The sequence below is a fragment of the Equus caballus genome, chromosome 2 (genome assembly GCF_041296265.1).
Source record: "Equus caballus isolate H_3958 breed thoroughbred chromosome 2, TB-T2T, whole genome shotgun sequence".
Taxonomy (NCBI): Eukaryota; Metazoa; Chordata; class Mammalia; order Perissodactyla; family Equidae; genus Equus; species Equus caballus.
Window position 1 is genome coordinate 102,508,695 of NC_091685.1, and position 18,897 is coordinate 102,527,591.

Genomic DNA, 18,897 nt, shown 5'->3' on the forward strand with positions numbered 1-18,897 from the left:
TCAAAATATAATGGCCATCCTTGTTTAATCTTTTGTGAAATACCTTTTCATGCATTTTCTTGTTTTCCCTGTTTTTGTCAATTAAAATGACTTTGGAATATTTTCCCTTTTTTTTCTTTTTTTTTTTCTTTTTTTTGCTGAGGAAGATTTACCCTGAGCTAAAATCCATGACAGTCTTTCTCTATTCTTTTAGTATGTGGGCCACCAGCACAGCACAGCCACTAAGAGAGCCCTGTAGGTCCACACCCAGGAACTGAACCCAGACCACCAAAGTGGAGCACCAAACTTAACCACTAGGCCACTAGGGCTGGCTCTATTTTCAATATGTTTAATATGAATTCCTTGTTGGGAAACATTTCTTTCTAGATTCCAGCTTGTCATTTTATAGCCTTTAACAATATTGTTCAATTTTAAGGTATCCAAATGTAATAATCTTTTTCTTTTCGGTAACTATTTCTGTAGTGCTTAACAATCCATTAAAACCTCAATATAAAGAGATTTTCTCATATTTTCTTCATAATGTTTTAAACATTTTGCTTTCATTTTTGTGTCGTTATTTAACCTGAAATAATTTTTCTTTGTGTATAAATGGGTTCAGACTATACCACTAAGGTATAAAAACTATTTTGAGCTGCAGGTACTTGAGCTCCTAAAATCCTTTATCTGCCTAAAAGCAGAGCCTCTCCAAAGAACTCCACTATCATAAAGACCCTCCTAGGAGCAACCCCAGAAGATTGTCTCATATCGCCAGAGACCAGAAGTCCACACCACACCAAAACGGACATGGCCTTAAAACTATTGCATTTTCCATCTATTCTCCTAAAGGCCCATTTATTTTCAAAAAGTCATCTGTTGTCTCTTGTGTCCTTTCTCCCACTCTCTCCCTATTAAGAAGTCACTTATTTTCCTGTAAGTGCCCTTCTCTCCTCCCCTCTATCAGGATGGTATATATGCCCTGAATTCTAACTGCCCCTGAGTCACATTTTTCTGTGAACTTCCATATGTACATGATTAATTCTGTCTTTTCTCCTGCCCCAATCAAAGAACCTGACATGTGTATGTGTAGTGTGAGGAAGGGGTTATAATTTTTTTTCCAAAAGGATTACCTATTGCTCAACATTAGTTATAGTGATGTGTTGCTTAATGAAGGGGATACGTTCTGAGAAATGCATTGTTATGCGATTTCATTGTTGTGTGAAGACTATAGGCTGTACTTACACAAGCCTAGATGGGATAGCCTACTACATACCTAGGCTACATGGTACTGATCTTACGGGAGCACCATTGTATATGTGGTCCATTGTTGATTGAAATGTTCTTATGGGGTGTGTGAATATAATTCATTCATTTTTACTGATATATAACGTCATTTGTTATCTTAAAATGATGTTCCATATATGTATAATATACGTATGAGCACATTTAGAACTTTGTCATTGCTACCGTTCTTTGATTTTGTGTAGTGGTCTTTTAGTGTGCTTATATTTATTAATCCCGGCAAAAACATCACAGAGGTTTGTAATAATACGAGGGCAATTCTACTCACTCTCTTCTTATTCTGAAATAACTTTAGTTTTGGATCCCTACTCTTCCATATATATTTTATAACCAGTTTGCCAAGTTCCATAAAACCTAGTGGGACGTTTTTGTAATTGCATTGGATGTATATTAATTTTGGAAAACTGATGTATTTAAATATTAGTTCCCCTTGTCCAAGAACTTCATGTATTTTTCCATTTATCTATATTTTTGTTAATGAACTTAATTTTGTATTGTAAAAGTTTATTCCTGCTGAGAGTAGGTTTCAGATATGGTATAATGAGATAATTCTAGAAGGAAAGAGAAGATTTCTATAAGACATAAAGTGATATGGAAATTGTTATTATTGAGCAAACTGTTGTCTGCCACAGGGGCTCCCCATTGTCAGCTTTTGGACTGCAACTGAGTAATTGTATAAGACTTACATGGAACAGCTTAAAATTCACATTGTTGAACCCTATCGTGATTTTGATCCACTATAATTTGAGGCCAAACTTTAACAACTATATTTTTGAAAGCTCTTCAAGTAATCCTGATGTTCAGCCAGAGTTGGGAACTATTTCTTCTTCTTGGGTTAGCAGGCTCCCATATAAAACATCACAGCTCTTTGTAGGAATGTGAATGGGTTTTCGATTTAGGGATCTCAAAAGCTGTTGTTAAAAATTAACTATATACTTGTAATACCTTAGCTATGATGTATTTGGAAGGGTGAGAAGTTACCATTCAAAAAGAAAATTTTACTCTTAGAAGATTATATGTACAAACTGACTTCAGAGATTCCTATAAATAATTTTTTTCTTTTCTATCATGTTTGCCATCAATCAATCATTACAGAATTCACCTCACATGTTCATTAAGGATTCCTTCTTTTTAGATGTCCTCCCAGAACTTCTCTCCAAAAGTCTGGGCTGGCCATTGGACATTATGCATATGGAAGAGGGGATTTACATCCATGCTGAGCCCTTAGAGTGAAGAATAGCTGGGCTAAAAAAAACGCATAGCATTTTCTCCCTAAATTGTAACTTACAGTATAAATCTGTGTGTTATTTTGATAAGTCTAAGTCACTCTCTCATTGTTCCAAAGACTTCTGCATAGTTAGGAAACAAGGCGAAAAGGAAGAGTAGAAATCCTTTTTTGGCCACATTTCTTAGTTTAAATTTATACATGTCAAATATATTTGGTTGTCTCCATGCCTTCCTTATGCGACATTAGATAATTAGAGTGAGCACATCCTGAATTTTACCTTGAACAAAGAACTTTTGTGAATATATAAGATCAAGCGCTAAGATTGAGTCTATTTAAAGGGCACACATTTCATGAAGTAGTCGTCTAGTGAATTAGGTTGAATGATTGATGTGAATCGCAGTAAAAAAACCAGTACATTTTAGACTTAAGGAAGAATTAAATTGCTTTCTTAATGTAGTAAATAAGGTGACAGAATGTGGCAAAAAAAAAAGGTGACTTTTCTTACCATATTTGAAGTAATCTGCTCATTAGAAAACTGTTGCCCAGAATAGATCTGGACAAGTAGCAGTAACATGAAAAATCAATTACTGCACTATATCTAAAGAGAAACTTGTCAATGTGGAAAGAAAATAGAGAGTGCCAACTAATCGTGTCCTAGCCACGTAGAACACAGCTACTGTAAATTGATCCATGCTACTCCATTTGCTGGGCACATAGGAAAGAAAGGCAAAAACCAATTTAGGAAAAGAAAATTTCTTCTGGCTATTCACATATTGGGATGTGGCCACTGTCAGGAGATCTGTAATGAATAGGGAATGTCAGCAAAGAGGCAAGTAAGATAGAAGGGGACGAATTCCTTTCACTTAAGTGACTTTAGATAGATATTTTATTCTTCCATTGAGACCATGGGTATGCGTAACCTATCAAAACTTAACACAGAAAAATATTTACAAAAATTAGAAGGTGTCATTCTATCAAAGGACTAGTCGTTTCTACTCTGAAGTTCAAAGGGTTGAAACAAGATGCATAGCACTGAAGAGGGGAAAAAATGCAAGAAACAAATTGTGACATTTCAAATGGAAAATTGTGAATTATGATCTTTTTAATCACTAGTTCTAATAAGCATTCATTACTCAACTAATTATTAAAATTTTTCAAGTGTTAATATTTTCCTTAAAAAACAACACTTCGTTTCATTTATTCTGAGAAATTTAGTTTTAAACTGTAATATCTTTTTAATCAGATTACTAAAATTGTGTCATTTTTAACATACTTGATATTAAGCTTCTATGTATAGTAAGTTGATCCTTTAGGAAGGATATATTTTGTACTTATGCTTAATGCAGTTAATATCCATAATCAAATTTTTACCCTTTCATATATATATATATATATATATTTTAAAGTTCTTATACGGAAGGAGCATTCTACTCTTGATCTAATATCTATGATATTACCTTTTTTTGGATTTTTCATACTGGTTTTGAAAAGGAAATACTGAATAGCATGATTTTATGTTAAATTATCTAATTTTAAATATAAATAATCTTTTACGTTTGCCATGCTTCACTCAATGATATTTGTTCAGTGTAGGCTTAGTGAAAGCTGGTGTTAAATTCTGGGGATAAAATAGTGAACTAAGAGACAAGATTCAGCCTTCCCGGTCACTATATAAACGGATAAATTTAATTTCACTGATAAGCAAAAACTCCACCTGTGTCTTACCATCTCACTTCTTATGGACGATACAAATAAGTAAATGAATGCACATAAAAGTAGATGATATTTTAATAGATTTTGCTGAGATAGGTTAACATCTTCTCATCCATGTTTAAGTGTCTAGTTGTTGTATTACTCTCTATTTAGGAGTACCATAAAAAAAAAAAATGTAGTATCCATCATGTTACCACGAATGTATAATGCTGAATTGCCACAGCAGACCCATGTCATCCTACACAGCACCATACTTCACCAATGATTCGAATGATACCACAAGGTCTGGAACAGAGAACCATTTTTTCTTTGAGGAGACAGAAACCCATCAAAAGCTGTTCTCAAAAGCTGCCTCTTCTCTTCCACATGACAGTACCTTTGGTTTTGTTGAGTAATGTATGTGGAAACATTGATCAACAAAGAGAGCGGTTTCAGTGGTTGAACTTCTCCATTTTCACTCCCTTAAGTACTCAGACGGGAAAAATGTTTAGGTCATTAAGCCCCATTCTCCAGCCAGCCATGCCTCAGAAATCTATAGATTCCAGGTTGATTTACAGGTATATCCTTATAAAAATGGGACTTTGCTATTTTTTAAGCCAATAAATTTACAAGGAAGTCTGGGGTAGTTCATTAGTGAATTAAGAAGGAGAGTTTTGGTTTCACAAGTACGGAGGAAATGGTTATAGGCCTATCCATTCATTTGGATAGCTTGATTAATCAATCTGATTAATAAGTGGGCTCAATCTGATTAATAACCTTAAGAAATGTACCTGCCTCCTCATAGAATTATGATATTTAAAATAAATTATGTAAAACCTATTATGTACTTACTACAACATCCAGCACGTAGTATGCACTATATAATGTTAGCTATGAGTATTTCAAAGTGAATGATAATAAAATTGGTTTTCAAAAATGTTTAAAGTGTTGAAAAATAATTATGACATTTTTATGTGTTAGCTAAAGTAAAAGTCAATGCTATATTGTAGAGATTTACCTAGCATTCATTGTGAAAACAGTCTCATCCTACTAATAAGGGACACAGAAAAATTCAAGTCCTAAGACTTTCTATGTATCATGTAAAAAAGTTAAAAATAGGAGGCTGGCCCCATGGCTGAGTGGTTAAGTTTGCGTGCTCCGCTTCCATGGCCCAGGGCTCAGATCCTGAGTGCGGACATGGCACCACTCATTAGACCATGTTAAGGCAGTGTCCCACATGCCACAACTAGAAGGACCCACAACTAAAATGTACAACTATGTACTGGGGGGATTTGGGGAGAAAAAAGCAGGGAGAAAAAAGAAGATTGGCAATAGTTGTTAGCTCAGATGCCAATCTTTAAAAAAAAAGTTAAAAATTAAAAAAATTAAAATTAATGTCAGAAATAGTTAATAACAATAGAAAAGGAAATCAAGATTATCAATATATAAGTGTATATGCCTGGATGTATTCCTGGAATAAATAATCATTACAGTAATTTTATTCTGGGAATACTTTGAACATTTTTATAGAAGTGATTTTTTTCTTTCTTCTTTTGTCTTTTTGCTGAGGGAGATTGGCCCTGAGCTAACATCTGTGCCAATCTTCCTCTATTTTATAAGTGTAGGTATGTACCTGGGATCTGAATCTGTGGACCCCAGACTGCCAAAGTGCAGCTCACAAACTTCTCCACTGAGCCACTAGGCTGGCCCCAAAGTGATTTTTTTCTTAATTGATGAGATGCCTATTATTCATTTGTGAAAGGAGGAAGAAATGAATAGTACAGAAAAGCAACTTAATTTTCTTACTCTTCAAAATAAAAGCAGTTGGTTTTTTAACCTCCCTGGACTATTGAATAGGATAGATCAAGGAACATGCATTAGTAATGTCGCTAATAGCTTACATAGTAATATCTTCTGCCAAAACATAAGGCTTTGATTTAAATGAAGTCTTTTTCATTTACTAGCTTTGTGATATTGCCTCTGTCTCTTTAAATAAAGATCTCAGTTTTCTTATCACTAAAATAAGAAAGACAATACTGAAGGATATCAGAATATCCCAAAATATGTTACTTTGGCATACTGAGTGTTGTGAGCTAAAGACAATTGAGAAAAAGCAGATACAAGAAAGGCTCTTTGCCCTACCTGTTTACCTAAAAGCAGGATATCAATTTGTAAAGGTGTCTCATGTCTCTATTAGGAAGGGCAGAAGTTAATCACTGCAGACAACTCTACACTGTTAGCCCAGAGAAAGCACCAGAGGACCCTACATATCAAACCCAACTTATTACCTTGTCTTCCATTAGATTCCTCCATTCATTTACCGTCCCACAATTTGCCACCCCTAGAAACTCAAACTCCTTTTCCTTTGCCTTCCCTCTTCTCTACAAAATGTATCGTTCTTTTGTTAAAATGCTATATAAGCCCAAGTTCTACCCACCAGTTTGAGTTACTCATCACTGAATACTCCCATGTGTATGTGTAATGCACACATTAATAAATTTCTGTTTGTTTTTCTCTTGGTAATGTATCTTTGATCAGCCAAATTTACAGGGTCTAGCCAGTGAACCTAAGATAGGTAAAAGGAAATGATTTTTTTCCTCCCTTACAATATCTACTCTAGTGATCTTTAGATCAAGAATTCAAAACGTCTGTCAAAAAGTTTCCTAGGAAAAAAATGGGCAATAACAATGTTAATATTTGAAAGTATATGTTTCTCAACTATTTTTTTAATTTTAGATAATTTATTGTTTACATCATTTTGCCAGTTTAGACAGAATTCATGCCTGCAAAGTAAAGTGTAGTAATCCCGTGGAAAAATAAAACCATATATATATAGTCACTGCTGGGGACTCAGCACAGTCTCCAGGGATTTCCATGCAGGGCAAGGCCACCAGTCTCAGGAGACAGAAGCCCCTCTATATATCTTTCTGGGAGATGAGAGCCAACACCTGCTTTGAACCTACAATGTGCCAGGACCTGTGGCTCTGGTTTATGTTCATTAGCTCTAATTTCTAGCCATGTGACTGCGTCATCGACTCCACTTCTCTGGGTCTCCATTTATGTATCGGAAAACGGAGATAATAATAATGCCTGTGTCTGGAGTTATTGTGATGATTAAATGAAGTGATACATGTAAAGTACTTAGAACATTGCTTAACACATGGTAAGTTTTCTCTAAGTGACAGCTATTATTACTTTCTTCACAACCATGCCCCATTTTACAAAAAAGCAAAGTGAAGTTTTAAATGTGTTTTTTGTATTCCCCAATATATCTATATAGTACTAGTGTATACAGAACACAGACAATCTGGCTGTGAGTAATTAGAACTGATTTCAGAGTTTGTAGCTTGTAAGACTCTTCATTCTAGCATGTGAATTCTATTACATGACATATCCAGAAAAAAATGCTTTAAATTAATAGTTTTACATTTTTTCATGTTTTTCTTTAATGGCCATAGCTTTACAGTCCAAGTGAATTATTTTAAAATTGATACATTGTTGTTAGGAAAAAAAGACAAGGACCCAGTTACTATACCCGCATTAAAGGATATGCCATGGAAATGTAATACTTGATGTATGTATATGATGATGAAGACTCAACGAGAGTGATTTTAAGTTTTTCTTTTAAGTATTATTTAACCTTAAAGATGATCAAACTGCTATAAAAATGAGTCAAACAACAAAAAAGGTAAAATATTTATACAGATTTTATTGCACTAAATACATTTTCCTTAAGGTTAATATGTTAGCACTAGTTCAGGAAATGTCATTGTCACCTGGAGCTAGATAGACATGGGACATTATATCCTGGCTCTAGCATCAAAAGATTAAGTAAGGGTCTGGGGTAAGCTTTATGACAGTAAATTTACATAGAAATTATAAATAGTTCTTAGGATTTCACTCCTGGTTTATGGAGTGTAGTATAATATTCAAAAACGAAAAAACCTGTTGTGTTCAATCACCACCCACTTTCTTTTTTACTGTTCAATTGTAATGTCTCCAGGATTGTGCTGGATGTTTGTTTTAAATGTCTATATTTTCCTGTTTAGAATGTTACAATAGACTACATTTTAAAATGGATGGATGGAATATTTTTGGATATATATTTGAAGAAAATTTTCATAAATTAACATAATCATTACATCATTTTCAAGAAAGATGTAAATAAGATACAGATGCAATTAAGAAAATTTAGCTTTTGCTTCATAGACTTCTCATACACTATTCCATAAACACATATACAACGAATAATCAATGCTAGTCACTATTTTAAGCAAATACACAGGCAGTTCATTATTCAAAATGAGCATTTTAGACTTGCAATATACCTGACAGTCTGACAATCTACTGATTTTCATTGTTTTCAATATGGTCCATTCAAATGAGAGTACTCAGAGTTCCTTGAACGTTTCATATAGCCTCACCTCAGCCTCCTTCCCTCCTTTTTTCTCTACTTATATAATCTCTACCATCCTTTTTAAGACTCCATTTGACTATCTAACACCTTAGGATAGCTTTTCTGGTGCCCACCTCCTCCCCAAACCAGACTTTGAACCCTTTTCAGACTCCATCTCTGTGTCATGGTCCTCTGTATACATCTCTAATTACCCAATAATATCCTGCATCTAAGAGATGGATTGGTGCAAATTGATGCTCAACTAGAAGTAATTCAATGATAAAGATATTTGATAAGTCCTCATTCTCTTCCTGCCTTGAATTGAGGCATTTCCTGAGTTTCAAATGTAATTCTCTTCTCTCTATTTTCTTCTCCCCTTTGGAAACATCATGCATTCCCATGAGTTCAATTACCAAAATGTCTCATCAGAAAATTCTGACATCTCCCTAGAATTCTAAGCATGCATTCCAAGTGACTACTGGATGTGTTTATCCAGAAACTCAAACCAATGGATTGAGAGACATTTAAAGCAGATACTATAATTTCATTATTTCTTAATCTTAAAATGTTGCTTGGATACGATAGGCCTCCAATCTCTTTAATGACGTAAAAAGTAAATAACCAAGTTTGTTATCTTCCAAACTTGCTCCTACTCCTGACTTCCCTATACCTTTTATTACTACCATCTCCCCAGAAAGTTGTCTAAGTACTCCATAATCATCTTACTATTGCACCCTAATCCCTCATAAATGAATTCTGTAATTGCTAGCTCCCCAAAGAGCATTTACCACATTTTCCCATTCCTTCCTCTTCTTTTATGGTCATGCATATTCACTGGAAATTTTCCTACCTTCAACCTTCAACCTGTTAGAAATCTCTAACAGCTTCTTCCCTATTTATTTTACATGTATACTAAATACATGTTTTAATTGATTCTACAAAATTCAAAATGATGTGTTCCTGAAATTTTGCTGTGATCATATTATTTTCTTTCTCAAAAACATGTGAGGATTTTCCCATTAATTATAGTATTATCCAAAGGCCAAAAATAAAATTTAAAAAGTCACAAAAAGATACAGCATCCGTTTGTGACAAAAATTCTAAATAAAATGAGTATAGAAGTAGCTCAACATACTAAAGGCCATATAAGATAAACCCACAGCTAACATCATACTCAAAGGTGAAAAACTGAAAGCTATCCCTTTAAGAACAAGAACAAGACAAGGATGCCCACTTTTGCCACTCTTATCTAACATAGCATTGAAAGCCCTAGCTAGAGCAAATAGGCAAGGAAAGGAAATAAAGGGATCCAAATTGGAAAGGAAGAAGTAAAACTGTCATTATTTGCAGATGACATGGTTTTTTAATATGGAAAACCCTATAGAATCCACCAAAAAGCTACTAGAAATAATAAATGAATACAGTGAAGTTGCAGGGTACAAAATCAACATACAAAAATCAGTCACATTTAGATACACTAACAACAAACTAGCAGAAATAGAATTCAAGAATACAATCCCATTTATAATCCCAACAAAAAAGAATAAAATACCTGGGAATAAATTTAATCAAAGAGGGAAAATACCTGTACACTGAAAACTATAAAATACTGTAAAAGAAATAGAAGAAGACACAAAGAAATGGAAAGATATCCATGCTCATGAATTGAAAGAATTAACACAGCTAAAATGCCCATACTTCCTAAAGCAATCTACAGATTCAATGCAATTTCTATCAAGATTCCAATGACATTTTTCACAGAAATAGAACAAAGAATCCTAAAATTTATATGGAACAACAAAAGACTTTCAATAGCCAAAGCAATCCTGAGAAAAAAGAACAAAGCCTAGAGGTATCACACTCCCTGATTTCAAAATATTCTACAAAGCTATACTAACCAAAACAGCATGGTACCGGCACAAAAACGGATGCACAGATCAATGAAGCAGAATCAAGAGCCCAGAAGTAAAGCCACACATTTAAGTACAGTTAATTTTTGTCAAAGAAGCCAAGACCATAAAATGGAGAAAGGAAAGTCTCTTCAATAAATGATGTTTGAAAACTGGACAGCTACCTGCCAAAAAAATGAAAGTAGACCATTATCTTACACCATACACAAAAATCAACTCAAAATGGATTAAAAACTTGAATGTAAGACCGGAAATCATAAAACTCCTAGAAGAAAACATAAATGGTACAGTCTTCGACATCAGTCTTAGCAGTATCTTTTTGAATACCATGTCTCCTCAGGCAAGGGAAATAAAAGAAAAAATAAACAAATAGGACTACATCAAACTAAAAAGCTTAGGTACAGCAAAGGAAACCACCAACAAGATGAAAAGAAAACCTAACAATTGGGAGAGATATTTGCAAATCATATATCTGATAAAGGATTAATATCCAAAATTTATAAAGAACTCATACAACTCAACAACAAAACAACCAAACAACCCAATTAAAAAATGGGCAGAGGATCTGAACAGACATTTTTCAAAGAAGATACACAGATGGCCAATAGGCAGATGAAAAGATCAACATCACTAATCATTAGGGAAATGCAAATCAAAACTATAATGAGATATCATCTTATGGCTGTCAGAATGGCTATTATTAGAAAGACAAGAAATTGGGGCCGGCCCCGTGGCCAAGTCGTTACGTTTGCATGCTCCGCTGTGGCAGCGCAGGGTTTTGCTGGTTTGGATCCTGGGTGTGGACCTGGCACCGCTCATCAGGCCATGCTGAGGTGGCGTCCCACATGCCACAACTAGAAGGACTCACAACTAAAATATACAGCTACGTACTGGGGGGATTTGGGGAGAAAAAGCAAAAGAAAAAAAAGATTGGCAACAGTTGTTAGCTCAGGTGCCAATCTTAAAAAAGAAAAAAAAAAAGAAAGACAAGAAATAAATGTTGGAGTGGATGTGGAGAAAAGGGAATCCTCATACGCTGCTGGTGGGAAGGCAAACTGGTGCAGCCACTATGGAAAACAGTACGGAGATGCCTCAAAACATTAATAGAACTGGGTATTTATCCAAAGAATATGAAAACACTAACTCAAAAAGACATGTTCACCCCCATGTTCATTGCAGCATTATTCACAATAGCCAAGACTTTCAAACAACTTAAATGCCCATCAACAGATGAATGAACAAAGGAGATGTGGTAAATATATATAAATACACACAATGGGGTACTGCTCAGCCCTAAAAATGAAATCTTGCCATTTTTGACAACATGGATGGACCTTGAGGGCATTATGCTAAGGGAAATACGTCAGACGGAAAAAGCCAAATACTGTATGATTTCACTCATAAGTGGAAGATAATAACAACAAACAGATAGATACTGACAACAGATTGGTGGTTACCAGAGGGTAAGCCGGTAGGGAGGTGGGCAAAAAGAATAAAAGGGCATACGCGTAAGGTGATGGATGGCAATTACACTTTGGTGAACACGATGTAGTCTACACAGAAATCAAAATATAATGATGCACATGTGAAATTTATATAATGTCACAAGCCAATGTTACCTCAATAAAAGATTGATTAAATTAATAAAAGTCACAGCAAATCTGAAAGGAAGATTATCTTCTAAAATATTATAAATAATATTTAGTAGAGATTTGGGGTCTTATTAATAAAAGTATGGAGTAGGTACATCTGGAATTAAAACAAGAAAAGAAAGATGGAAGGATAATTGTAGTAAACCTAGTAAGGAAATACGGTATCCTCAATCTCATCAAATTATGAAAGATGCTATTTCAGACCTATAAAAAATTGTGAATTTGAAGTTAATTGCACTGAAATGAAATTGCACTGAAGTTAAATGAACTGTCTTTTCACCAATATCTAAAGTGTCAGATCTAAAACAGGTTAAATATTTTATCTGTTTAAAACTATAATTTGCAATTAGTCAGTTCAAGTTGTCCAATGTAATATAGGTCAGTGGTTCTTATTGGAATACTACTTCCCAATATGGGAGGTTTTGTAAACTTGAGGGGAAATTTTGGTTGTTTCACTGATGGGCTGTGTTGTCGAAATTTATAGGCTGAAGCCAGGGATGCTAGCCTTCTTGCATCCTCCATGGGTCAGTCTTATGTCCTGCAGGCTTTCAAATTTACCAGGAAATAGTTTTGTAGGTTAAAGGTCTATCTATAATTATCCATGCCTGTAAACTAACTGTATTTAAATAGTAACAGATGTTATTTTTGCATATTTGTTTTTAAATATACTTTGAAGTTTTCAGGAAGAAACTACTCTGTAAATTGAGGGAAGACTTTATTTGGTTTAATTTGGAATTTTACCAATATTTGTTCATATTTCAGAAAAATAATCATTCTGATGCCACCACCATTTGTGATATTTGAGTTACCCATAAAATCCAGTGGGATCAGTCTGTGTTTGTAGCTCTTGCATTCTTGGTAATATCAGTTTAAGTCTAAGCATCTGGTTACTACATTATGTTGTCAGGCTTACTCAAGCTCAAGCATTTATATGTTAAAATTCGAATTATAATATAATAAATTACTTTTCTCTTCATGTGAAAAAATTTACTTTGTTTTACGTTATGTGCATTCTAGATTATTTCGTTCATGATTTTTTTTCAGGATATTAATGAAATATTTCTTATGAAATATTTGTTACAAAAAGGGAGTAATGTAATAACACCAAATGACGGCAAGGCCATCCAGCAACATAATCTCATTCATGGCTAGTAGAAATGCAAATTGGTACTTGGGAAGCCACTTCGGAAGAGAGTCAGGCTTCTTACGAAGCTAAACCTACTCTTAACCATGTAATCAATCAAGCAATCATACTCCTTGTTATTTACCAAAATAAGTGAAAAACTTATGCCCACACAAAAACCTGCACACAAATGTTTATGGCATCTTTATCAAAAATTGCCCCAAAATGGAAGATACCAAGATGTCCTTCAATAGGTGACTGAATTGCAAATCATGGCACATTGTACAGTGGAATATTATTCAGTGATTTAAAAAAATGATCTATCAAGCCACAAAAAGACCTAGAGGAACTTTAAATGTATATTTCTAAGTGAAAGACAATCTGACAAGGCTACATACTGTATCATTCCAACTATATCACATTTCTAAAAGGTAAAACTATACAGTAAAGAGATCAGTGGTTGCTGAGGTTTCAGGGAATGAGGGAGGAAGGGATAAATAGGTAGAACACAGAGGATTTTTAGGACAGTGAAACTATTCTGTATGATGCTGTAGTGGCGGATACATGACACTATGCATATGGCGAGACCCATAGAACTGTACAACACAACGCATGAGCTCTAATGTAAGCTACGGACTTCAGTTAATAATAATGTATCAACATTGGTTAATCAATTGTAACAAAGTTATCACCCTAACATAAGATGGTAATAATAATAGGGGAAGCAATGTGTGTTGGGGAGGAGCAACATGGGAACTGTCTGTACTTTCTGCTCAATGTTTCTGTAAACCTAAATCTGCTATAAAAACAAAGTCTATTACTTTTTTTTTAAGGAAATCATGGGTCTGATATCATTGAGATAGCATTCTTTTTAGAGTCAGAATAAAAGTAAGTAATATAAAGCATTGGGTTTTTTTTTACTCTTTTTCAGTGGGGTACATTGTCTGTTCAGCCAGAAACAACAGATTCATCTATTTCTTAACCATTTTTATCTAAACACATTTTATTCTTCCAAAAGTGTTTTTGTTTTACAAAGTATTTTTCACATACTGTATTCGTGTTGGCCTATAGACGCCAGTCTATATATTACTACAGCTCTGAGACCATGTGATGTAATATTTCAATTTATTTTGTGACTATTCCTTCGTATATGCATGTCCTTTGTTGAAGTATAGTATACAAGGATAAACTCATGATTTTTAGCTAAAGAGGGAAGCAGTGAGATTATATGACTGGCTAACAGAATATTTTACAAGTTGGAATTTGTGGGTTAGCTATACATGGTTAATATCTAATAGGGCCATGAATCTTTGGGGTTATCTGTTCCACTGAAAAGAAATTATCTACACTACTACTATACAAATCTACAAGTTATCATGTAACTCTAATTGATCTGCAAACTGTAATCAATATGAAATAGTGATTGCAGTTAACTACATTCCCCAACAATCTTTGGTTGACTTCACTATTGTATGACATTGAAAAGATGTGCCGCCCATCTTCTTAAACTATTTTCAAATTTTTAATAATTTTATGACACCTTTTAAATCTGAATTTATTAAATAAATCTCTAGGTAAACACTTTTCTTCTTTAAAGAGGCTTTCCTTTGCCTATAAGATGTAAATTGTATCTTAGTTGCTTTAACACCTTGATCCATATATTATTCCTTTGATGAAGTGTTGGGAACTGAAGTTACTGGTTCTCTGCATAAACATTCTCCTCACTTGGAGTTCACATCTTTTACTCTCTCAAGTAAATGAATTGAAAATTCAGGTATCTACAAAGTTATAAAATGCAGGGTTATCTCTGACATGGTAAAAGTCATAAAGTACAACTTTAGAGACATTATATGGCAAGTATGTTTTATACAATGTTAACATTTGAATAATTTCTTCAAAATTATAGAGAAATTTAGGAGTTTAAAAAAAGTCTTGATATTCAAAATATATTTTCACAAAAGACTAAAATTTGTAAAGTATCTTAGTTAACTGCATTTCTGTTCCAGAATTCATTCGGATTATGTAAGTTGGATCTTCATTATTCTTGTCACTAGTGATAGTGGTAGTAGTAGTAACATTATTATTTGGTTGATGTTTGACTACCAAAGTTAAAAGAAGATAATGCAAAATGGAGCTGAATTTTCACATGCATAGCCCATAAAAAACCCAACACGAGTTGTCTTCACTAATTTTTTTATAATAAACACACAAATAGTGGTAAATTCAAAAAAGCTTCTTTATGGATAAAAACCAAATAGTCTATAAGTATCCTAAAAGTAAAATCTTTGAAATGACCTTCTACTATTTTAGAAAATATGCTCATATTGGACTTTCCTCAATACACTCTCATAGTCATTCAAGCTCATCTGATTTTAAAATTAAAATTAGTCTTGAGGAGAATTATTTCTTGAAAACTGTTAGAAGAAAACTTCCCATCACCTCACTGCCAACTCTCTGATTCTACTACTTGAATTATCTCAAGATCTTCTATAAATTTATGTTTTTAGATATGTCTGTTTAAAGAACAGTAAATTTTAAAAATAAGGAGTGTCTGTGAACCGACCTATAAGTTTTGTGGGCCAAGCCTCCTCCAGCAAAACAACTTTTGGATAAGATTTTAGCAAATAGTAAGTTATTTTATTTAAATCAAGCATGTTCAAAAGGCCATAAAACATAGTCTTAAAATCAAGAAGGGAATCTGGATTTATGGGTAGCAAATACATTTAAACTGAAGGAAGATTTCCTATTGCAAGAAAAGACATCTACCTTCAATTTATGGAAAGAAAACTTTTTCAATAGAAAATCCCAATATCAGTCCCAGGTTCATTTAGGTTGAATATTTTCATTCTCCTCAAAATTTGAATACAGTTAACATACTTTATATATTGCTTATAGTATGGGTTAAGCTGTTATGAGTGGGGTTTGGGCTAAAAAAAGACAAAAGAAAGTGTAATTTAGTGATTTAAATAAAAGATTTGAAGTAAGAAAGACTTGGCTTCAAATTTCAACTATATCCCTTGTTAGTTATACGAGCCTGGGAAAAATAAATTAAGCACTTTGATGATCTTTAAAATATATTTAATAATACCTCTTTCAATATATTAAGGTATGCAATGTATTATTTTCTTAATATATTAAAGTTATCAGTTTAGTAAATGAAATATGGCAGAGGCTCAGTTGTCGAATTAAGTCTTTAGTATTTCTATTGTAGTAGAGAACAACCTTAATAGAGCAGGTGCATTCTCCTTAATTCCAAAAAAAATGTTCTAGAAGGGAACTTGAGTTTCAAAAGTTTTTCTACTTACCTAGTTTCTTTAAGTTTGTACCAGAGACCAAGTCTAGTTATGAGATCAAGAAAGGCAGGAATATTCTTGGATAGGAAAGCCTATAGGAAATAATCCAACTATCATCCCATTTATTAACCCCCAACTTGCTTTCCTTTAAAGCAAATTTAGAGATAATCACTAAGGTTTTTACCTATTACCCATGAAGGGGTTCAGAACATGCCATCCCACCCAAAATATGCCACTTCTGTATATTGATTATTTTGAGCTGGAGGCACTTGAGAAACAGCAAATTCAGGAAGGGCCCTCTGAACTTCCTTTTCTACCTAAAGGCAGGTCACATATTTTCCCATGAGAAAGAGAAGCGCATTCCTATTACTGGAGACTGAGTTGATGCCAAAAAGGATCTGTACAAACAACTCTACTAAAATAATCCTTATCTTCCCTTAGTTTATCCATATATTACTAGTCCCTTTCCTACAATTTACTGCTCCAGCCCAAACTCCTTCGTCTTATCACCTCTCCACATACTTATTACTTCTTTGTTAAAAAAGCATATAAGTGCTCAGCTCTTCATTTTCCTCCTGAAGGTTCCCCTGTGCATGTAAAAACGCTAAAGACAATGTGTATGCTTTTCTCGGTTCATCTGCCTTATGTCAGTTTAATTCTCAGGGCCAGTGACAAAACCTGAAAAGGGAGAGGAAGTTCCCCCTCCCCTACAACCATTTGTCCTTTATTAACTCACATACTTTAGCTGATTAGGTGGGTTAAAAACTGCAATTTGATAGATCGTTTCAATACGGAGGATGGGGTATGGGGGGGAGAAGGGGAGAAGGCAATCAAAATCCAAACATCTTTTCCTAAGAGGTTTTTGGGAGCTCAATTCAAAACCACTCTCTGTGGACACTGTTTTCAATAACTAGGACACTTGTGAACCCAGTCCCTCCACTGTGATTAGAGTGTGGGGTCCTTGATTCTTAAGGTTGTAATAGAAAAGGAAATGTCAGGAGTATCAATCATTCGGTAGAACTGCTGAACACCAGCTTGAATTTTCCTTGGAGTCAGAAAGGCAAGAAAATTCTCCTACATTATTTACATAAATCATATCTCCCCAAATGTACCATAAGAACATTCCAAAGCTACGGAAATATTTGAATGATTGCTGGGGAATGAAAAGGTAAAGACCATCAATTTGATTTTTGTGTTTTCCTAAGGTAAGCCATCCAAGAAACATAGTTGAGTGATTGTTTTCAAGTTGTTTTGCCAAATACATTAATTTTTAAAAATTAATAGTAGATGCCAGAAAGAGATTATTTTTAAACTGTTTGGATCTGAAGGAAGAAAATTGTTGATTGCTTATTTACTGAGATTCCTTCTTAATCTATATATGCTTATAAATTTTCAATTTAAGCCTCTTTTTAATTGAATTAATTCAGGTTGAGAGAATTTTAAGCAATGCATTTAAGGGATTATAATAAATCTCATTTTAAATAAAGAACTTGTTACAGTATATCATCTAACTGAGAGTTGGAAGTTCAGCATTTGAAACATTGCTGTATTTTATTTTTTTAATTAGCAAAATAAATTAAATACATTACAATATTTGGCAGTCTTTTAGTAGTCTTGTATTTTGAAATAGAATAGAATGGAAATTTAATTTAAACATTAGAATATGATGGCATTTAGCATTATTACTTTTAATAAATTAATAATTATAGACAGAACATATGTTTTGAAAGGGACATAATTAATTTTAATTTTGCCAAATTCAATATTTTCTAGGTTTATGCATAATTCATTTATGCAAACTAGATGCATGATAATAGACAAAGTTTTTCTCATTTAAGTATATGATTGGTGAATGATAATATTCTGGCACTCATTATCTTAAAATATTAGTTTCTAAACATCTTGAAATAATTTTCTTCAAATTGTAATTCAAAACCCAACATGCTTTGGATTATATTTTTGCTTTATAATACTATCTAAATTTTGACGATTTATATGAAACACATTAGTTCTTCCTTTAGAAAATAAATGGGCCTTCAGCTTAATGAAAAACATGATTCTAGTAATCCAATTTCTATTATTTTTACTCACAGAGGAAATGCTAAATCATTCAGAATGTTTTAATTTTTCTTTGTCCTTGATTAGTTTCTAAGTTCTCCTAAGACAGATTTAAGCAGCCAAGTTGCTTAATGTAATGATAAATTTGGCTTAGAGAGTTAAACATTCAGTAAGAAATCCATGATGGTCCATTCTTCAAATGAAGACTCCTGCCAGAGAGAACAGCTTTTATGCTACTGTAGAGACAAGCTAGCATTTGATGAAAGT